This window comes from Narcine bancroftii, chromosome 1, assembly GCF_036971445.1.
Source record: "Narcine bancroftii isolate sNarBan1 chromosome 1, sNarBan1.hap1, whole genome shotgun sequence".
Lineage (NCBI taxonomy): Eukaryota > Metazoa > Chordata > Chondrichthyes > Torpediniformes > Narcinidae > Narcine > Narcine bancroftii.
The window spans coordinates 312,728,250-312,751,667 of record NC_091469.1 but is presented as its reverse complement, the minus strand read 5'-3'; positions in this window follow the sequence as shown (position 1 = coordinate 312,751,667).

Below are 23,418 nucleotides of genomic sequence, written 5' to 3'. Positions count from 1 at the left end.
CTGATGCTCCTCTGATGCTCCTCTGATGCACCTCTGATGCACCTCTGATGCTCCTCTGATGCTCCTCTGATGCTCCTCTGATGCTCCTCTGATGCTCCTCTGATGCGCCTCTGATGCTCCTCTGATGCTCCTCTGATGCTCCTCTGATGCTCCTCTGATGCTCCTCTGATGCTCCTCTGTTGCTCCTCTGATGCTCCTCTGATTCACCTCTGATGCTCCTCTGATGCACCTCTGATGCTCCTCTGATGCTCCTCTGATGCTCCTCTAATGCTCCTCTGATGCTCCTCTGATGCTCCTCTGATGCTCCTCTGATGCTCCTCTGATGCTCCTCTGATGCTCCTCTGATACTCCTCTGTTGCACCTCTGATGCTCCTCTGATGCTCCTCTGATGCTCCTCTGATGCTCCTCTGATGCTCCTCTGATGCTCCTCTGATGCACCTCTGATGCTCCTCTGATGCTCCTCTGTTGCTCCTCTGATGCTCCTCTGATGCTCCTCTGATGCTCCTCTGATGCTCCTCTGATGCTCCTCTGATGCTCCTCTGATGCTCCTCTGATGCTCCTCTGATGCTCCTCTGATGCTCCTCTGATGCTCCTCTGATGCACCTCTGATGCACCTCTGATGCTCCTCTGATGCTCCTCTGTTGCTCCTCTGATGCTCCTCTGATGCTCCTCTGATGCTCCTCTGATGCTCCTCTGATGCTCCTCTGATTGTCCTCTGATGCTCCTCTGATGCTCCTCTGATGCACCTCTGATGCTCTTCTGATGCTCCTCTGATGCACCTCTGATGCTCTTCTGATGCTCCTCTGATGCTCCTCTGACGCTCCTCTGACGCTCCTCTGACGCTCCTCCGATGCTCCTCTGACGCACCACTGATGCACCTCTGACACACCTCCGATGCTCCTCTGACGCACCTCTGATGCACCTCTGACGCAGCTCTGATGCTCTCTGACGCTCCTCTGATGCTCCTCTGTTGCTCCTCTGATGCTCCTCTGATGCTCCTCTGATGCTCCTCTGATGCTCCTCTTATGCTCCTCTGATGCTCCTCTGATGCTCCTCTGATGCTCCTCTGATGCTCCACTGATGCTCCTCTGATGCTCCTCTGATGCTCCTCTGATGCACCTCTGATGCACCTCTGATGCACCTCTGAAGCTCCTCTGATGCTCCTCTGATGCTCCTCTGATGCTCCTCTGATGCTCCTCTGATGCTCCTCTGATGCGCCTCTGATGCTCCTCTGATGCTCTTCTGATGCTCCTCTGATGCTCCTCTGATGCTCCTCTGATGCTCCTCTGTTGCTCCTCTGATGCTCCTCTGATTCACCTCTGATGCTCCTCTGATGCACCTCTGATGCTCCTCTGATGCTCCTCTGATGCTCCTCTAATGCTCCTCTGATGCTCCTCTGATGCTCCTCTGATGCTCCTCTGATGCTCCTCTGATGCTCCTCTGATGCTCCTCTGATGCTCCTCTGATGCTCCTCTGATGCTCCTCTGATGCTCCTCTGATGCTCCTCTGATGCTCCTCTGATGCACCTCTGATGCACCTCTGATGCTCCTCTGATGCTCCTCTGTTGCTCCTCTGATGCTCCTCTGATGCTCCTCTGATGCTCCTCTGTTGCTCCTCTGATGCTCCTCTGATGCTCCTCTGATGCTCCTCTGATGCTCCTCTGATGCTCCTCTGATGCTCCTCTGATGCTCCTCTGATGCTCCTCTGATGCTCCTCTGATGCTCCTCTGATGCTCCTCTGATGCACCTCTGATGCTCCTCTGATGCACCTCTGATGCTCTTCTGATGCTCCTCTGATGCTCCTCTGATGCTCCTCTAATGCACCTCTGATGCTCCTCTGATGCTCCTCTGATGCACCTCTGATGCTCCTCTGACGCTCCTCCGATGCTCCTCCGATGCTCCTCTGACGCTCCTCTGATGCTACTCTGATGCTCCTCTGATGCTCCTCTGATGCTCCTCTGATGCTCCTCTGTTGCTCCTCTGATGCTCCTCTTATGCTCCTCTGATGCTCCTCTGATGCTCCTCTTATGCTCCTCTGATGCTCCTCTGATGCACCTCTGATGCTCCTCTGATGCTCCTCTGATGCTCCTCTGATGCTCCTCTGATGCTCCTCTGATGCTCCTCTGTTGCTCCTCTGATGCTCCTCTGATGCTCCTCTGATGCTCCTCTGATGCTCCTCTGATGCTCCTCTGATGCTCCTCTGATGCACCTCTGATGCTCCTCTGATGCACCTCTGATGCTCTTCTGATGCTCCTCTGATGCTCCTCTGATGCTCCTCTGATGCTCCTCTGATGCTCCTCTGATGCACCTCTGATGCTCCTCTGATGCACCTCTGATGCTCTTCTGATGCTCCTCTGATGCTCCTCTGATGCTCCTCTGATGCTCCTCTGACGCTCCTCTGATGGTCCTCTGATGCACCTCTGATGCACCTCTGACGCTCCTCCGATGCTCCTCTGATGCTCCTCTGACACTCCTCTGACGCTCCTCTGACGCTCCTCCGATGCTCCTCTGACGCACCTCTGATGCACCTCTGACACACCTCCGATGCTCCTCTGACGCACCTCTGATGCACCTCTGACGCACCTCTGATGCTCCTCTGACGCTCCTCTGATGCTCCTCTGTTGCTCCTCTGATGCTCCTCTGATGCTCCTCTGATGCTCCTCTGATGCTCCTCTGATGCTCCTCTTATGCTCCTCTGATGCTCCTCTGATGCTCCTCTGATGCTCCTCTGATGCTCCACTGATGCTCCTCTGATGCTCCTCTGATGCTCCTCTGATGCTCCACTGATGCTACTCTGATGCTCCTCTGATGCTCCTCTGATGCTCCTCTGATGCTCCTCTGATGCTCCTCTGATGCTCCTCTGATGCACCTCTGATGCACCTCTGATGCACCTCTGATGCTCCTCTGATGCTCCTCTGATGCTCCTCTGATGCTCCTCTGATGCTCCTCTGATGCTCCTCTGATGCTCCTCTGACGCTCCTCTGATGCTCCTCTGATGCACCTCTGATGCACCTCTGACGCTCCTCCGACGCTCCTCTGATGCTCCTCTGACGCTCCTCCGACGCTCCTCTGACGCTCCTCCGATGCTCCTCTGACGCACCTCTGATGCACCTCTGACACACCTCCGATGCTCCTCTGACGCACCTCTGATGCACCTCTGACGCACCTCTGATGCTCATCTGACGCTCCTCTGATGCTCCTCTGTTGCTCCTCTGATGCTCCTCTGATGCTCCTCTGATGCTCCTCTGATTCTCCTCTTATGCTCCTCTGATGCTCCTCTGATGCTCCTCTGATGCTCCTCTGATGCTCCACTGATGCTCCTCTGATGCTCCTCTGATGCTCCACTGATGCTCCTCTGATGCTCCTCTGATGCTCCACTGATGCTCCTCTGATGCTCCTCTGATGCTCCTCTGATGCTCCTCTGATGCTCCTCTGATGCTCCTCTGATGCTCCTCTGATGCACCTCTGATGCTCCTCTGATGCTCCTCTGATGCTCCTCTGATGCTCCTCTGATGCTCCTCTGATGCTCCTCTGATGCGCCTCTGATGCTCCTCTGATGCTCCTCTGATGCTCCTCTGATGCTCCTCTGATGCTCCTCTGATGCTCCTCTGTTGCTCCTCTGATGCTCCTCTGATTCACCTCTGATGCTCCTCTGATGCACCTCTGATGCTCCTCTGATGCTCCTCTGATGCTCCTCTAATGCTCCTCTGATGCTCCTCTGATGCTCCTCTGATGCTCCTCTGATGCTCCTCTGTTGCTCCTCTGATGCTCCTCTGATGCTCCTCTGATGCTCCTCTAATGCTCCTCTGATGCTCCTCTGATGCTCCTCTGATGCTCCTCTGATGCACCTCTGATGCACCTCTGATGCTCCTCTGATGCTCCTCTTTTGCTCCTCTGATGCTCCTCTGATGCTCCTCTGATGCTCCTCTGATGCTCCTCTGATGCTCCTCTGATGCTCCTCTGATGCTCCTCTGTTGCTCCTCTGACGCTCCTCTGATGCACCACTGATGCTCTTCTGATGCTCCTCTGATGCTCCTCTGATGCTCCTCTGATGCTCCTCTGATGCTCCTCTGTTGCTCCTCTGGCTCCTCTGATGCTCCTCTGATGCTCCTCTGATGCTCCTCTGATGCTCCTCTGATGCTCCTCTGATGCTCCTCTGATGCACCTCTGATGCACCTCTGATGCTCCTCTGATGCTCCTCTGTTGCTCCTCTGATGCTCCTCTGATGCTCCTCTGATGCTCCTCTGATGCTCCTCTGATGCTCCTCTGATGCTCCTCTGATGCTCCTCTGATGCTCCTCTGATGCTCCTCTGATGCACCTCTGATGCTCTTCTGATGCTCCTCTGATGCTCCTCTGATGCTCCTCTGATGCTCCTCTGATGCTCCTCTGTTGCTCCTCTGGCTCCTCTGATGCTCCTCTGATGCTCCTCTGATGCTCCTCTGATGCACCTCTGATGCTCCTCTGATGCACCTCTGATGCTCCTCTGATGCACCTCTGATGCTCTTCTGATGCTCCTCTGATGCTCCTCTGATGCTCCTCTGATGCTCCTCTGATGCTCCTCTGATGCACCTCTGATGCTCCTCTGATGCACCTCTGATGCTTTTCTGATGCTCCTCTTATGCTCCTCTGATGCTCCTCTGATGCTCCTCTGACGCTCCTCTGACGCTCCTCTGATGCTCCTCTGATGCACCTCTGATGCACCTCTGACGCTCCTCCGATGCTCCTCTGATGCTCCTCTGACGCTCCTCTGATGCTCCTCTGATGCTCCTCTGATGCTCCTCTGATGCTCCTCTGATGCTCCTCTGATGCTCCTCTGATGCTCCTATGATGCTCCTCTGATGCACCTCTGATGCTCCTCTGTTGCTCCTCGGATGCACCTCTGATTCTCCTCGGATGCTCCTCTGATGCTCCTCTGATGCACCTCTGATGCTCCTCTGATGCTCCTCTGATGCTCCTCTGATGCTCCTCTGATGCTCCTCTGATGCTCCTCTGATGCTCCTCTGATGCTCCTCTGATGCTCCTGATGCTCCTCTGATGCTCCTCTGATGCTCCTCTGATGCTCCTCTGATGCTCCTCTGATGCTCCTCTGATGCTCCTCTGATGCACCTCTGATGCTCCTGATGCTCCTCTGATGCTCCTCTGATGCTCCTCTGTTGCTCCTCTGATGCTCCTCTGATGCTCCTCTGATGCTCCTCTGATGCTCCTCTGATGCTCCTCTGATGCTCCTCTGATGCTCCTCTGATGCACCTCTGATGCTCCTCTGATGCTCCTCTGTTGCTTCTCTGATGCTCCTCTGATGCTCCTCTGATGCTCCTCTGATGCTACTCTGATGCACCTCTGATGCTCCTCTGATGCACCTCTGATGCTCTTCTGATGCTCCTCTGATGCTCCTCTGATGCTCCTCTGATGCTCCTCTGATGCACCTCTGATGCTCCTCTGATGCACCTCTGATGCTCTTCTGATGCTCCTCTGATGCTCCTCTGATGCTCCTCTGATGCTCCTCTGATGCTCCTCTGACGCTCCTCTGATGCTCCTCTGATGCACCTCCGATGCACCTCTGACGCTCCTCCGATGCTCCTCTGATGCTCCACTGATGCTCCTCTGACGCTCCTCTGACGCTCCTCCGATGCTCCTCTGACGCACCTCTGATGCACCTCTGACACACCTCCGATGCTCCTCTGACGCACCTCTGATGCACCTCTGACGCACCTCTGATGCTCCTCTGACGCTCCTCTGATGCTCCTCTGTTGCTCCTCTGATGCTCCTCTGATGCTCCTCTGATGCTCCTCTGATGCTCCTCTGATGCTCCTCTGATGCTCCTCTGATGCTCCTCTGATACTCCTCTGATGCTCCACTGATGCTCCTCTGATGCTCCTCTGATGCTCCTCTGATGCTCCACTGATGCTACTCTGATGCTCCTCTGATGCTCCTCTGATGCTCCTCTGATGCTCCTCTGATGCTCCTCTGATGCTCCTCTGATGCACCTCTGATGCACCTCTGATGCACCTCTGATGCTCCTCTGATGCTCCTCTGATGCTCCTCTGATGCTCCTCTGATGCTCCTCTGATGCTCCACTGATGCGCCTCTGATGCTCCTCTGATGCTCCTCTGATGCTCCTCTGATGCTCCTCTGATGCTCCTCTGATGCTCCTCTGTTGCTCCTCTGATGCTCCTCTGATTCACCTCTGATGCTCCTCTGATGCACCTCTGATGCTCCTCTGATGCTCCTCTGATGCTCCTCTAATGCTCCTCTGATGCTCCTCTGATGCTCCTCTGATGCTCCTCTGATGCTCCTCTGATGCTCCTCTGATGCTCTTCTGATACTCCTCTGTTGCTCCTCTGATGCTCCTCTGATGCTCCTCTGATGCTCCTCTGATGCTCCTCTGATGCTCCTCTGATGCTCCTCTGATGCACCTCTGATGCACCTCTGATGCTCCTCTGATGCTCCTCTGATGCTCATCTGATGCTCCTCTGATGCTCCTGATGCTCCTCTGATGCACCTCTGATGCACCTCTGATGCTCCTCTGATGCTCCTCTGATGCTCCTCTGATGCTCCTCTGATGCTCCTCTGATGCTCCTCTGTTGCTCCTCTGATGCTCCTCTGATGCTCCTCTGATGCTCCTCTGATGCTCCTCTGATGCTCCTCTGATGCACCTCTGATGCTCCTCTGATGCACCTCTGATGCTCTTCTGATGCTCCTCTGATGCTCCTCTGATGCTCCTCTGATGCTCCTCTGATGCTCCTCTGATGCACCTCTGATGCTCCTCTGATGCACCTCTGATGCTCTTCTGATGCTCCTCTGATGCTCCTCTGATGCACCTCTGATGCTCCTCTGATGCACCTCTGATGCTCTTCTGATGCTCCTCTGATGCTCCTCTGATGCTCCTCTGATGCTCCTCTGACGCTCCTCTGATGCTCCTCTGATGCACCTCTGATGCACCTCTGACGCTCCTCCGATGCTCCTCTGATTCTCCTCTGACGCTCCTCTGACGCTCCTCTGACGCTCCTCCGATGCTCCTCTGACGCACCTCTGATGCACCTCTGACACACCTCCGATGCTCTTCTGATGCTCCTCTGATGCTCCTCTGATGCTCCTCTGATGCTCCTCTGATGCTCTTCTGATGCTCCTCTGATGCTCCTCTGATGCTCCTCTGATGCTCCTCTGATGCTCCTCTGATGCACCTCTGATGCTCCTCTGATGCACCTCTGATGCTCTTCTGATGCTCCTCTGATGCTCCTCTGATGCTCCTCTGATGCTCCTCTGACGCTCCTCTGATGCTCCTCTGATGCACCTCTGATGCACCTCTGACGCTCCTCCGATGCTCCTCTGATGCTCCTCTGACGCTCCTCTGACGCTCCTCTGACGCTCCTCCGATGCTCCTCTGACGCACCTCTGATGCACCTCTGACACACCTCCGATGCTCCTCTGACGCACCTCTGATGCACCTCTGACGCACCTCTGATGCTCCTCTGACGCTCCTCTGATGCTCCTCTGTTGCTCCTCTGATGCTCCTCTGATGCTCCTCTGATGCTCCTCTGATGCTCCTCTGATGCTCCTCTTATGCTCCTCTGATGCTCCTCTGATGCTCCTCTGATGCTCCTCTTATGCTCCACTGATGCTCCTCTGATGCTCCTCTGATGCTCCTCTGATGCTCCACTGATGCTACACTGATGCTCCTCTGATGCTCCTCTGATGCTCCTCTGATGCTCCTCTGATGCTCCTCTGATGCTCCTCTGATGCTCCTCTGATGCACCTCTGATGCACCTCTGATGCACCTCTGATGCTCCTCTGATGCTCCTCTGATGCTCCTCTGATGCTCCTCAGATGCTCCTCTGATGCTCCTCTGATGCGCCTCTGATGCTCCTCTGATGCTCCTCTGATGCTCCTCTGATGCTCCTCTGATGCTCCTCTGATGCTCCTCTGTTGCTCCTCTGATGCTCCTCTGATTCACCTCTGATGCTCCTCTGATGCACCTCTGATGCTCCTCTGATGCTCCTCTGATGCTCCTCTAATGCTCCTCTGATGCTCCTCTGATGCTCCTCTGATGCTCCTCTGATGCTGCTCTGATGCTCCTCTGATGCTCCTCTGATGCTCCTCTGATGCTCCTCTGATGCTCCTCTGATGCTCCTCTGATGCTCCTCTGATGCTCCTCTGATGCTCCTCTGATGCTCCTGATGCTCCTCTGATGCTCCTCTGATGCTCCTCTGATGCTCCTCTGATGCTCCTCTGATGCTCCTGATGCTCCTCTGATGCTCCTCTGATGCTCCTCTGATGCTCCTCTGATGCTCCTCTGATGCTCCTCTGATGCTCCTCTGATGCTCCTCTGATGCTCCTGATGCTCCTCTGATGCTCCTCTGATGCTCCTCCGATGCTCCTGATGCTCCTCTGATGCTCCTCTGATGCTCCTCTGATGCTCCTCTGATGCTCCTCTGATGCTCCTCTGATGCTCCTCTGATGCACCTCTGATGCTCCTCTGATGCACCTCTGATGCTCCTCTGATGCTCCTCTGATGCTCCTCTGATGCTCCTCTGATGCTCCTCTGATGCTCCTCTGATGCACCTCTGATGCTCCTCTGATGCTCCTCTGATGCACCTCTGATGCTCCTCTGATGCTCCTCTGATGCTCCTCTGATGCTCCTCTGATGCTCCTCTGATGCACCTCTGATGCTCCTCTGATGCACCTCTGATGCTCCTCTGATGCTCCTCTGATGCTCCTCTGATGCTCCTCTGATGCTCCTCTGATGCACCTCTGATGCTCCTCTGATGCACCTCTGATGCTCTTCTGATGCTCCTCTGATGCTCCTCTGATGCTCCTCTGATGCTCCTCTGATGCACCTCTGATGCTCCTCTGATGCACCTCTGATGCTCTTCTGATGCTCCTCTGATTCTCCTCTGATGCTCCTCTGACGCTCCTCTGATGCTCCTCTGACGCTCCTCTGATGCTCCTCTGACGCTCCTCCGATGCTCCTCTGATGCTGCTCTGACGCTCCTCTGACGCTCCTCTGACGCTCCTCCGATGCTCCTCTGACGCACCTCTGATGCACCTCTGACACACCTCCGATGCTCCTCTGATGCTCCTCTGATGCTCCTCCGATGCTCCTCCGATGCTCCTCTGACGCTCCTCTGACGCTCCTCTGACGCTCCTCTGATGCTCCTCTGATGCACCTCTGTTGCACCTCTGACGCTCCTCCGATGCTCCTCTGATGCTCCTCTGACGCTCCTCTGACGCTCCTCTGACGCTCCTCTGATGCTCCTCTGATGCACCTCTGTTGCACCTCTGACGCTCCTCCGATGCTCCTCTGATGCACCTCTGATGCTCCTCTGATGCTCCTCTGATGCTCCTCTGATGCTCCTCTGATGCTCCTCTGATGCTCCTCTGTTGCTCCTCTGATGCTCCTCTTATGCTCATCTGATGCTCCTCTGATGTTCCTCTGATGCTCCTATGATGCTCCTCTGATGCACCTCTGATGCTCCTCTGATGCTCCTCTGATGCTCCTCTGATGCTCCTCTGATGCTCCTCTGTTGCTCCTCTGATGCTCCTCTGATGCTCCTCTGATGCTCCTCTGATGCTCCTCTGATGCTCCTCTGATGCTCCTCTGATGCACCTCTGATGCTCCTCTGATGCACCTCTGATGCTCTTCTGATGCTCCTCTGATGCTCCTCTGATGCTCCTCTGATGCTCCTCTGATGCTCCTCTGATGCACCTCTGATGCTCCTCTGATGTACCTCTGATGCTCTTCTGATGCTCCTCTGGTGCTCCTCTGATGCTCCTCTGATGCTCCTCTGACGCTCCTCTGATGGTCCTCTGATGCACCTCTGATGCACCTCTGACGCTCCTCCGATGCTCCTCTGATGCTCCTCTGACGCTCCTCTGACGCTCCTCTGACGCTCCTCCGATGCTCCTCTGACGCACCTCTGATGCACCTCTGACACACCTCCGATGCTCCTCTGACGCACCACTGATACACCTCTGACGCACCTCTGATGCTCCTCTGACGCTCCTCTGATGCTCCTCTGTTGCTCCTCTGATGCTCCTCTGATGCTCCTCTGATGCTCCTCTGATGCTCCTCTGATGCTCCTCTGATGCTCCTCTGATGCTCCTCTGATGCTCCTCTGATGCTCCACTGATGCTCCTCTGATGCTCCTCTGATGCTCCTCTGATGCTCCACTGATGCTACTCTGATGCTCCTCTGATGCTCCTCTGATGCTCCTCTGATGCTCCTCTGATGCTCCTCTGATGCTCCTCTGATGCACCTCTGATGCACCTCTGATGCACCTCTGATGCTCCTCTGATGCTCCTCTGATGCTCCTCTGATGCTCCTCTGATGCTCCTCTGATGCTCCACTGATGCGCCTCTGATGCTCCTCTGATGCTCCTCTGATGCTCCTCTGATGCTCCTCTGATGCTCCTCTGATGCTCCTCTGTTGCTCCTCTGATGCTCCTCTGATTCACCTCTGATGCTCCTCTGATGCACCTCTGATGCTCCTCTGATGCTCCTCTGATGCTCCTCTAATGCTCCTCTGATGCTCCTCTGATGCTCCTCTGATGCTCCTCTGATGCTCCTCTGATGCTCCTCTGATGCTCCTCTGATGCTCTTCTGATACTCCTCTGTTGCTCCTCTGATGCTCCTCTGATGCTCCTCTGATGCTCCTCTGATGCTCCTCTGATGCTCCTCTGATGCTACTCTGATGCACCTCTGATGCACCTCTGATGCTCCTCTGATGCTCATCTGATGCTCCTCTGATGCTCCTGATGCTCCTCTGATGCTCCTCTGATGCACCTCTGATGCTCCTCTGATGCTCCTCTGATGCTCCTCTGATGCTCCTCTGATGCTCCTCTGATGCTCCTCTGTTGCTCCTCTGATGCTCCTCTGATGCTCCTCTGATGCTCCTCTGATGCTCCTCTGATGCTCCTCTGATGCTCCTCTGATGCACCTCTGATGCTCCTCTGATGCACCTCTGATGCTCTTCTGATGCTCCTCTGATGCTCCTCTGATGCTCCTCTGATGCTCCTCTGATGCTCCTCTGATGCACCTCTGATGCTCCTCTGATGCACCTCTGATGCTCTTCTGATGCTCCTCTGATGCTCCTCTGATGCTCCTCTGATGCTCCTCTGACGCTCCTCTGATGCTCCTCTGATGCACCTCTGATCCACCTCTGACGCTCCTCCGATGCTCCTCTGATGCTCCTCTGACGCTCCTCTGACGCTCCTCTGACGCTCCTCCGATGCTCCTCTGACGCACCTCTGATGCACCTCTGACACACCTCCGATGCTCCTCTGACGCACCTCTGATGCACCTCTGACGCACCTCTGATGCTCCTCTGACGCACCTCTGATGCACCTCTGACGGACCTCTGATGCTCCTCTGACGCTCCTCTGATGCTCCTCTGTTGCTCCTCTGATGCTCCTCTGATGCTCCTCTGATGCTCCTCTGATGCTCCTCTGATGCTCCTCTTATGCTCCTCTGATGCTCCTCTGATGCTCCTCTGATGCTCCTCTTATGCTCCACTGATGCTCCTCTGATGCTCCTCTGATGCTCCTCTGATGCTCCACTGATGCTACACTGATGCTCCTCTGATGCTCCTCTGATGCTCCTCTGATGCTCCTCTGATGCTCCTCTGATGCTCCTCTGATGCTCCTCTGATGCACCTCTGATGCACCTCTGATGCACCTCTGATGCTCCTCTGATGCTCCTCTGATGCTCCTCAGATGCTCCTCTGATGCTCCTCTGATGCGCCTCTGATGCTCCTCTGATGCTCCTCTGATGCTCCTCTGATGCTCCTCTGATGCTCCTCTGATGCTCCTCTGTTGCTCCTCTGATGCTCCTCTGATTCACCTCTGATGCTCCTCTGATGCACCTCTGATGCTCCTCTGATGCTCCTCTGATGCTCCTCTAATGCTCCTCTGATGCTCCTCTGATGCTCCTCTGATGCTCCTCTGATGCTGCTCTGATGCTCCTCTGATGCTCCTCTGATGCTCCTCTGATGCTCCTCAGATGCTCCTCTGATGCTCCTCTGATGCTCCTCTGATGCTCATCTGATGCTCCTCTGATGCTCCTGATGCTCCTCTGATGCTCCTCTGATGCTCCTCTGATGCTCCTCTGATGCTCCTCTGATGCTCCTGATGCTCCTCTGATGCTCCTCTGATGCTCCTCTGATGCTCCTCTGATGCTCCTCTGATGCTCCTCTGATGCTCCTCTGATGCTCCTCTGATGCTCCTGATGCTCCTCTGATGCTCCTCTGATGCTCCTCCGATGCTCCTGATGCTCCTCTGATGCTCCTCTGATGCTCCTCTGATGCTCCTCTGATGCTCCTCTGATGCACCTCTGATGCTCCTCTGATGCACCTCTGATGCTCTTCTGATGCTCCTCTGATGCTCCTCTGATGCTCCTCTGATGCTCCTCTGATGCTCCTCTGATGCTCCACTGATGCTACTCTGATGCTCCTCTGATGCTCCTCTGATGCTCCTCTGATGCTCCTCTGATGCTCCTCTGATGCTCCTCTCATGCACCTCTGATGCTCCTCTCATGCACCTCTGATGCTCCTCTCTGCTCCTCTGATGCTCCTCTGATGCTCCTCTGATGCTCCTCTGATGCTCCTCTGATGCGCCTCTGATGCTCCTCTGATGCTCCTCTGATGCTCCTCTGATGCTCCTCTGATGCTCCTCTGATGCTCCTCTGTTGCTCCTCTGATGCTCCTCTGATTCACCTCTGATGCTCCTCTGATGCACCTCTGATGCTCCTCTGATGCTCCTCTGATGCTCCTCTAATGCTCCTCTGATGCTCCTCTGATGCTCCTCTGATGCTCCTCTGATGCTCCTCTGATGCTCCTCTGTTGCTCCTCTGATGCTCCTCTGATGCTCCTCTGATGCTCCTCTGATGCTCCTCTGATGCACCTCTGATGCACCTCTGATGCTCCTCTGATGCTCCTCTGTTGCTCCTCTGATGCTCCTCTGATGCTCCTCTGATGCTCCTCTGTTGCTCCTCTGATGCTCCTCTGATGCTCCTCTGATGCTCCTCTGATGCTCCTCTGATGCTCCTCTGATGCTCCTCTGATGCTCCTCTGATGCTCCTCTGACGCTCTTCTGATGCTCCTCTGCTGCACCTCTGATGCTCTTCTGATGCTCCTCTGATGCTCCTCTGATGCTCCTCTGATGCTCCTCTGATGCTCCTCTGATGCACCTCTGATGCTCCTCTGATGCACCTCTGATGCTTTTCTGATGCTCCTCTGATGCTCCTCTGATGCTCCTCTGATGCTCCTCTGACGCTCCTCTGACGCTCCTCTGATGCTCCTCTGATGCACCTCTGATGCACCTCTGACGCTCCTCCGATGCTCCTCTGATACTCCTCTGACGCTCCTCTGACGCTCCTCTGACGCTCCTCCGATGCTCCTCTGACGCACCTCTGATGCACCTCTGACACACCTCCGATGCTCCTCTGACGCACCTCTGATGCACCTCTGACGCAGCTCTGATGCTCTCTGACGCTCCTCTGATGCTCCTCTGTTGCTCCTCTGATGCTCCTCTGATGCTCCTCTGATGCTCCTCTGATGCTCCTCTTATGCTCCTCTGATGCTCCTCTGATGCTCCTCTGATGCTCCTCTGATGCTCCTCTTATGCTCCTCTGATGCTCCTCTGATGCTCCTCTGATGCTCCTCTGATGCTCCACTGATGCTCCTCTGATGCTCCTCTGATGCTCCTCTGATGCTCCTCTGATGCTCCTCTGATGCACCTCTGATGCACCTCTGATGCACCTCTGATGCTCCTCTGATGCTCCTCTGATGCTCCTCTGATGCTCCTCTGATGCTCCTCTGATGCGCCTCTGATGCTCCTCTGATGCTCCTCTGATGCTCCTCTGATGCTCCTCTGATGCTCCTCTGATGCTCCTCTGTTGCTCCTCTGATGCTCCTCTGATTCACCTCTGATGCTCCTCTGATGCTCCTCTGATGCTCCTCTGATGCTCCTCTGTTGCTCCTCTGATGCTCCTCTGATGCTCCTCTGATGCTCCTCTGATGCTCCTCTGATGCTCCTCTGATGCTCCTCTGATGCTCCTCTGATGCTCCTATGATGCTCCTCTGATGCACCTCTGATGCTCCTCTGTTGCTCCTCGGATGCACCTCTGATTCTGCTCGGATGCTCCTCTGATGCTCCTCTGATGCACCTCTGATGCTCCTCTGATGCTCCTCTGATGCTCCTCTGATGCTCCTCTGATGCTCCTCTGATGCTCCTCTGATGATCCTCTGATGCTCCTCTGATGCTCCTGATGCTCCTCTGATGCTCCTCTGATGCTCCTCTGATGCTCCTCTGATGCTCCTCTGATGCTCCTCTGATGCTCCTCTGATGCACCTCTGATGCTCCTGATGCTCCTCTGATGCTCCTCTGATGCTCCTCTGTTGCTCCTCTGATGCTCCTCTGATGCTCCTCTGGTGCTCCTCTGATGCTCCTATGATGCTCCTCTGATGCACCTCTGATGCTCCTCTGTTGCTCCTCGGATGCACCTCTGATTCTCCTCGGATGCTCCTCTGATGCTCCTCTGATGCACCTCTGATGCTCCTCTGATGCTCCTCTGATGCTCCTCTGATGCTCCTCTGATGCTCCTCTGATGCTCCTCTGATGCTCCTCTGATGCTCCTCTGATGCTCCTGATGCTCCTCTGATGCTCCTCTGATGCTCCTCTGATGCTCCTCTGATGCTCCTCTGATGCTCCTCTGATGCTCCTCTGATGCACCTCTGATGCTCCTGATGCTCCTCTGATGCTCCTCTGATGCTCCTCTGTTGCTCCTCTGATGCTCCTCTGATGCTCCTCTGATGCTCCTCTGATGCTCCTCTGATGCTCCTCTGTTGCTCCTCTGATGCTCCTCTGATGCTCCTCTGATGCTCCTCTGATGCACCTCTGATGCTCTTCTGATGCTCCTCTGATGCTCCTCTGATGCTCCTCTGATGCTCCTCTGATGCACCTCTGATGCTCCTCTGATGCACCTCTGATGCTCTTCTGATGCTCCTCTGATGCTCCTCTGATGCTCCTCTGATGCTCCTCTGATGCTCCTCTGATGCACCTCTGATGCTCCTCTGATGCACCTCTGATGCTCTTCTGATGCTCCTCTGATGCTCCTCTGATGCTCCTCTGATGCTCCTCTGACGCTCCTCTGATGCTCCTCTGATGCACCTCTGATGCACCTCTGACGCTCCTCCGATGCTCCTCTGATGCTCCTCTGACGCTCCTCTGACGCTCCTCTGACGCTCCTCCGATGCTCCTCTGACGCACCTCTGATGCACCTCTGACGCTCCTCCGATGCTCCTCTGATACTCCTCTGACGCTCCTCTGACGCTCCTCTGACGCTCCTCCGATGCTCCTCTGACGCACCTCTGATGCACCTCTGACACACCTCCGATGCTCCTCTGACGCACCTCTGATGCACCTCTGACGCAGCTCTGATGCTCTCTGACGCTCCTCTGATGCTCCTCTGTTGCTCCTCTGATGCTCCTCTGATGCTCCTCTGATGCTCCTCTGATGCTCCTCTTATGCTCCTCTGATGCTCCTCTGATGCTCCTCTGATGCTCCTCTGATGCTCCTCTTATGCTCCTCTGATGCTCCTCTGATGCTCCTCTGATGCTCCTCTGATGCTCCACTGATGCTCCTCTGATGCTCCTCTGATGCTCCTCTGATGCTCCTCTGATGCTCCTCTGATGCACCTCTGATGCACCTCTGATGCACCTCTGATGCTCCTCTGATGCTCCTCTGATGCTCCTCTGATGCTCCTCTGATGCTCCTCTGATGCGCCTCTGATGCTCCTCTGATGCTCCTCTGATGCTCCTCTGATGCTCCTCTGATGCTCCTCTGATGCTCCTCTGTTGCTCCTCTGATGCTCCTCTGATTCACCTCTGATGCTCCTCTGATGCTCCTCTGATGCTCCTCTGATGCTCCTCTGTTGCTCCTCTGATGCTCCTCTGATGCTCCTCTGATGCTCCTCTGATGCTCCTCTGATGCTCCTCTGATGCTCCTCTGATGCTCCTCTGATGCTCCTATGATGCTCCTCTGATGCACCTCTGATGCTCCTCTGTTGCTCCTCGGATGCACCTCTGATTCTGCTCGGATGCTCCTCTGATGCTCCTCTGATGCACCTCTGATGCTCCTCTGATGCTCCTCTGATGCTCCTCTGATGCTCCTCTGATGCTCCTCTGATGCTCCTCTGATGATCCTCTGATGCTCCTCTGATGCTCCTGATGCTCCTCTGATGCTCCTCTGATGCTCCTCTGATGCTCCTCTGATGCTCCTCTGATGCTCCTCTGATGCTCCTCTGATGCACCTCTGATGCTCCTGATGCTCCTCTGATGCTCCTCTGATGCTCCTCTGTTGCTCCTCTGATGCTCCTCTGATGCTCCTCTGGTGCTCCTCTGATGCTCCTATGATGCTCCTCTGATGCACCTCTGATGCTCCTCTGTTGCTCCTCGGATGCACCTCTGATTCTCCTCGGATGCTCCTCTGATGCTCCTCTGATGCACCTCTGATGCTCCTCTGATGCTCCTCTGATGCTCCTCTGATGCTCCTCTGATGCTCCTCTGATGCTCCTCTGATGCTCCTCTGATGCTCCTCTGATGCTCCTGATGCTCCTCTGATGCTCCTCTGATGCTCCTCTGATGCTCCTCTGATGCTCCTCTGATGCTCCTCTGATGCTCCTCTGATGCTCCTCTGATGCTCCTCTGATGCTCCTCTGATGCTCCTGATGCTCCTCTGATGCTCCTCTGATGCTCCTCTGATGCTCCTCTGATGCTCCTCTGATGCTCCTCTGATGCTCCTCTGATGCACCTCTGATGCTCCTCTGATGCACCTCTGATGCTCTTCTGATGCTCCTCTGATGCTCCTCTGATGCTCCTCTGATGCTCCTCTGATGCACCTCTGATGCTCCTCTGATGCACCTCTGATGCTCTTCTGATGCTCCTCTGATGCTCCTCTGATGCTCCTCTGATGCTCCTCTGATGCTCCTCTGATGCACCTCTGATGCTCCTCTGATGCACCTCTGATGCTCTTCTGATGCTCCTCTGATGCTCCTCTGATGCTCCTCTGATGCTCCTCTGACGCTCCTCTGATGCTCCTCTGATGCACCTCTGATGCACCTCTGACGCTCCTCCGATGCTCCTCTGATGCTCCTCTGACGCTCCTCTGACGCTCCTCTGACGCTCCTCCGATGCTCCTCTGACGCACCTCTGATGCACCTCTGACACACCTCCGATGCTCCTCTGACGCACCTCTGATGCACCTCTGACGCACCTCTGATGCTCCTCTGACGCACCTCTGATGCACCTCTGACGCACCTCTGATAATCCTCTGACGCTCCTCTGATGCTCCTCTGTTGCTCCTCTGATGCTCCTCTGATGCTCCTCTGATGCTCCTCTGATGCTCCTCTGATGCTCCTCTTATGCTCCTCTGATGCTCCTCTGATGCTCCTCTGATGCTCCTCTTATGCTCCACTGATGCTCCTCTGATGCTCCTCTGATGCTCCTCTGATGCTCCACTGATGCTACACTGATGCTACACTGATGCTCCTCTGATGCTCCTCTGATGCTCCTCTGATGCTCCTCTGATGCTCCTCTGATGCACCTCTGATGCACCTCTGATGCACCTCTGATGCTCCTCTGATGCTCCTCTGACGCACCTCTGATGCCCCTCTGACGCACCTCTGATGCTCCTCTGACGCACCTCTGATGCACCTCTGACGCACCTCTGATGCTCCTCTGACGCTCCTCTGATGCTCCTCTGTTGCTCCTCTGATGCTCCTCTGATGCTCGTCTGATGCTCCTCTGATGCTCCTCTGATGCTCCTCTGATGCTCCTCTAATGCTCCTCTGATGCTCCTCTGATGCTCCTGATGCTCCTCTGATGCTCATCTGATGCTCCTCTGATGCTCCTCTGATGCTCCTCTGATGCTCCTCTGATGCTCCTCTGATGCTCCTCTGATGCTCCTCTGATGCACCTCTGATGCTCCTCTGATGCACCTCTGATGCTCCTCTGATGCTCCTCTGATGCTCCTCTGATGCGCCTCTGATGCTCCTCCGATGCTCCTCTGACGCACCTCTGATGCACCTCTGACACACCTCCGATGCTCCTCTGACGCACCTCTGATGCACCTCTGACGCAGCTCTGATGCTCTCTGACGCTCCTCTGATGCTCCTCTGTTGCTCCTCTGATGCTCCTCTGATGCTCCTCTGATGCTCCTCTTATGCTCCTCTTATGCTCCTCTGATGCTCCTCTGATGCTCCTCTGATGCTCCTCTGATGCTCCTCTTATGCTCCTCTGATGCTCCTCTGATGCTCCTCTGATGCTCCTCTGATGCTCCACTGATGCTCCTCTGATGCTCCTCTTATGCTCCACTGATGCTCCTCTGATGCTCCTCTGATGCTCCTCTGATGCTCCACTGATGCTACACTGATGCTCCTCTGATGCTCCTCTGATGCTCCTCTGATGCTCCTCTGTTGCTCCTCTGATGCTCCTCTGATGCTCCTCTGATGCTCCTCTGATGCTCCACTGATGCTCCTCTGATGCTCCTCTGATGCACCTCTGATGCTCCTCTGATGCTCCTCTGATGCTCCTCTGATGCTCCTCTGATGCACCTCTGATGCACCTCTGATGCTCCTGATGCTCCTCTGATGCTCCTCTAATGCTCCTCTGATGCTCCTCTGATGCTCCTCTGATGCTCCTCTGATGCTCCTCTGATGCTCCTCTGATGCTCCTCTGATGCTCCTCTGATGCTCCTCTGATGCTCCTATGATGCTCCTCTGATGCACCTCTGATGCTCCTCTGTTGCTCCTCGGATGCACCTCTGATGCTCCTCGGATGCTCCTCTGATGCTCCTCTGATGCACCTCTGATGCTCCTCTGATGCTCCTCTGATGCTCCTCTGATGCTCCTCTGATGCTCCTCTGATGCTCCTCTGATTGCTACTCTGATGCTCCTGATGCTCCTCAGATGCTCCTCTGATGCTCCTCTGATGCTCCTCTGATGCTCCTCTGATGCTCCTCTGATGCTCCTCTGATGCTCCTCTGATGCACCTCTGATGCAAATCTGATGCACCTCTGATGCTCCTCTGATGCTCCTCTGATGCTCCTCTGATGCTCCTCTGATGCTCCTCTGATGCTCCACTGATGCTACACTGATGCTCCTCTGATGCTCCTCTGATGCTCCTCTGATGCTCCTCTGATGCTCCTCTGATGCTCCTCTGATGCACCTCTGATGCAAATCTGATGCACCTCTGATGCTCCTCTGATGCTCCTCTGATGCTCCTCTGATGCTCCTCTGATGCTCCTCTGATGCTCCTCTGATGCGCCTCTGATGCTCCTCTGATGCGCCTCTGATGCTCCTCTGATGTTCCTCTGATGCTCCTCTGATGCTCCTCTGTTGCTCCTCTGATGCTCCTCTGATTCACCTCTGATGCTCCTCTGATGCACCTCTGATGCTCCTCTGATGCTCCTCTGATGCTCCTCTAATGCTCCTCTGATGCTCCTCTGATGCTCCTCTGATGCTCATCTGATGCTCCTCTGATGCTCCTCTGATGCTCCTCTGATGCTCCTCTGATACTCCTCTGTTGCTCCTCTGATGCTCCTCTGATGCTCCTTTGATGCTCCTCTGATGCTCCTCTGATGCTCCTCTGATGCTCCTCTGATGCTCCTCTGATGCACCTCTGATGCACCTCTGATGCTCCTCTGATGCTCCTCTGTTGCTCCTCTGATGCTCCTCTGATGCTCCTCTGATGCTCCTCTGATGCTCCTCTGATGCTCCTCTGATGCTCCTCTGATGCTCCTCTGATGCTCCTATGATGCTCCTCTGATGCACCTCTGATGCTCCTCTGTTGCTCCTCGGATGCACCTCTGATGCTCCTCGGATGCTCCTCTGATGCTCCTCTGATGCACCTCTGATGCTCCTCTGATGCTCCTCTGATGCTCCTCTGATGCTCCTCTGATGCTCCTCTGATGCTCCTCTGATTGCTCCTCTGATGCTCCTGATGCTCCTCAGATGCTCCTCTGATGCTCCTCTGATGCTCCTCTGATGCTCCTCTGATGCTCCTCTGATGCTCCTCTGATGCTCCTCTGATGCTCCTCTGATGCTCCTGATGCTCCTCTGATGCTCCTCTGATGCTCCTCTGATGCTCCTCTGATGCTCCTCTGATGCTCCTCTGATGCACCTCTGATGCTCCTCTGATGCTCCTCTGATGCTCCTCTGATGCACCTCTGTTGCACCTCTGATGCACATCTGATGCTCCTCTGATGCTCCTCTGTTGCTCCTCTGATGCTCCTCTGATGCTCCTCTGATGCTCCTCTGATGCTCCTCTGATGCTCCTCTGATGCTCCTCTGATGCACCTCTGATGCTCCTCTGATGCTCCTCTGATGCTCCTCTGATGCTCCTCTGATGCACCTCTGATGCACCTCTGATGCTCCTGATGCTCCTCTGATGCTCCTCTAATGCTCCTCTGATGCTCCTCTGATGCTCCTGATGCTCCTCTGATGCTCCTCTGATGCTCCTCTGATGCTCCTCTGATGCTCCTCTGATGCTCCTCTGATGCTCCTCTGATGCACCTCTGTTGCACCTCTGATGCACATCTGATGCTCCTCTGATGCTCCTCTGTTGCTCCTCTGATGCTCCTCTGATGCTCCTCTGATGCTCCTCTGATGCTCCTCTGATGCTCCTCTGATGCTCCTCTGATGCTCCTCTGATGCTCCTGATGCTCCTCTGATGCTCCTCTGATGCTCCTCTGATGCTCCTCTGATGCTCCTCTGATGCTCCTCTGATGCTCCTCTGATGCTCCTCTGATGCTCCTCTGATGCTCCTCTGATGCTCCTGATGCTCCTCTGATGCTCCTCTGATGCTCCTCTGATGCTCCTCTGATGCTCCTCTGATGCTCCTCTGATGCTCCTCTGATGCACCTCTGATGCTCCTCTGATGCACCTCTGATGCTCTTCTGATGCTCCTCTGATGCTCCTCTGATGCTCCTCTGATGCTCCTCTGATGCACCTCTGATGCTCCTCTGATGCACCTCTGATGCTCTTCTGATGCTCCTCTGATGCTCCTCTGATGCTCCTCTGATGCTCCTCTGATGCTCCTCTGATGCACCTCTGATGCTCCTCTGATGCACCTCTGATGCTCTTCTGATGCTCCTCTGATGCTCCTCTGATGCTCCTCTGATGCTCCTCTGACGCTCCTCTGATGCTCCTCTGATGCACCTCTGATGCACCTCTGACGCTCCTCCGATGCTCCTCTGATGCTCCTCTGACGCTCCTCTGACGCTCCTCTGACGCTCCTCCGATGCTCCTCTGACGCACCTCTGATGCACCTCTGACACACCTCCGATGCTCCTCTGACGCACCTCTGATGCACCTCTGACGCACCTCTGATGCTCCTCTGACGCACCTCTGATGCACCTCTGACGCACCTCTGATAATCCTCTGACGCTCCTCTGATGCTCCTCTGTTGCTCCTCTGATGCTCCTCTGATGCTCCTCTGATGCTCCTCTGATGCTCCTCTGATGCTCCTCTTATGCTCCTCTGATGCTCCTCTGATGCTCCTCTGATGCTCCTCTTATGCTCCACTGATGCTCCTCTGATGCTCCTCTGATGCTCCTCTGATGCTCCACTGATGCTACACTGATGCTACACTGATGCTCCTCTGATGCTCCTCTGATGCTCCTCTGATGCTCCTCTGATGCTCCTCTGATGCACCTCTGATGCACCTCTGATGCACCTCTGATGCTCCTCTGATGCTCCTCTGACGCACCTCTGATGCCCCTCTGACGCACCTCTGATGCTCCTCTGACGCACCTCTGATGCACCTCTGACGCACCTCTGATGCTCCTCTGACGCTCCTCTGATGCTCCTCTGTTGCTCCTCTGATGCTCCTCTGATGCTCGTCTGATGCTCCTCTGATGCTCCTCTGATGCTCCTCTGATGCTCCTCTAATGCTCCTCTGATGCTCCTCTGATGCTCCTGATGCTCCTCTGATGCTCATCTGATGCTCCTCTGATGCTCCTCTGATGCTCCTCTGATGCTCCTCTGATGCTCCTCTGATGCTCCTCTGATGCTCCTCTGATGCACCTCTGATGCTCCTCTGATGCACCTCTGATGCTCCTCTGATGCTCCTCTGATGCTCCTCTGATGCGCCTCTGATGCTCCTCCGATGCTCCTCTGACGCACCTCTGATGCACCTCTGACACACCTCCGATGCTCCTCTGACGCACCTCTGATGCACCTCTGACGCAGCTCTGATGCTCTCTGACGCTCCTCTGATGCTCCTCTGTTGCTCCTCTGATGCTCCTCTGATGCTCCTCTGATGCTCCTCTTATGCTCCTCTTATGCTCCTCTGATGCTCCTCTGATGCTCCTCTGATGCTCCTCTGATGCTCCTCTTATGCTCCTCTGATGCTCCTCTGATGCTCCTCTGATGCTCCTCTGATGCTCCACTGATGCTCCTCTGATGCTCCTCTTATGCTCCACTGATGCTCCTCTGATGCTCCTCTGATGCTCCTCTGATGCTCCACTGATGCTACACTGATGCTCCTCTGATGCTCCTCTGATGCTCCTCTGATGCTCCTCTGTTGCTCCTCTGATGCTCCTCTGATGCTCCTCTGATGCTCCTCTGATGCTCCACTGATGCTCCTCTGATGCTCCTCTGATGCACCTCTGATGCTCCTCTGATGCTCCTCTGATGCTCCTCTGATGCTCCTCTGATGCACCTCTGATGCACCTCTGATGCTCCTGATGCTCCTCTGATGCTCCTCTAATGCTCCTCTGATGCTCCTCTGATGCTCCTCTGATGCTCCTCTGATGCTCCTCTGATGCTCCTCTGATGCTCCTCTGATGCTCCTCTGATGCTCCTCTGATGCTCCTATGATGCTCCTCTGATGCACCTCTGATGCTCCTCTGTTGCTCCTCGGATGCACCTCTGATGCTCCTCGGATGCTCCTCTGATGCTCCTCTGATGCACCTCTGATGCTCCTCTGATGCTCCTCTGATGCTCCTCTGATGCTCCTCTGATGCTCCTCTGATGCTCCTCTGATTGCTACTCTGATGCTCCTGATGCTCCTCAGATGCTCCTCTGATGCTCCTCTGATGCTCCTCTGATGCTCCTCTGATGCTCCTCTGATGCTCCTCTGATGCTCCTCTTATGCTCCTCTGATGCTCCTCTGATGCTCCTCTGATGCTCCTCTTATGCTCCACTGATGCTCCTCTGATGCTCCTCTGATGCTCCTCTGATGCTCCACTGATGCTACACTGATGCTCCTCTGATGCTCCTCTGATGCTCCTCTGATGCTCCTCTGATGCTCCTCTGATGCTCCTCTGATGCACCTCTGATGCAAATCTGATGCACCTCTGATGCTCCTCTGATGCTCCTCTGATGCTCCTCTGATGCTCCTCTGATGCTCCTCTGATGCTCCTCTGA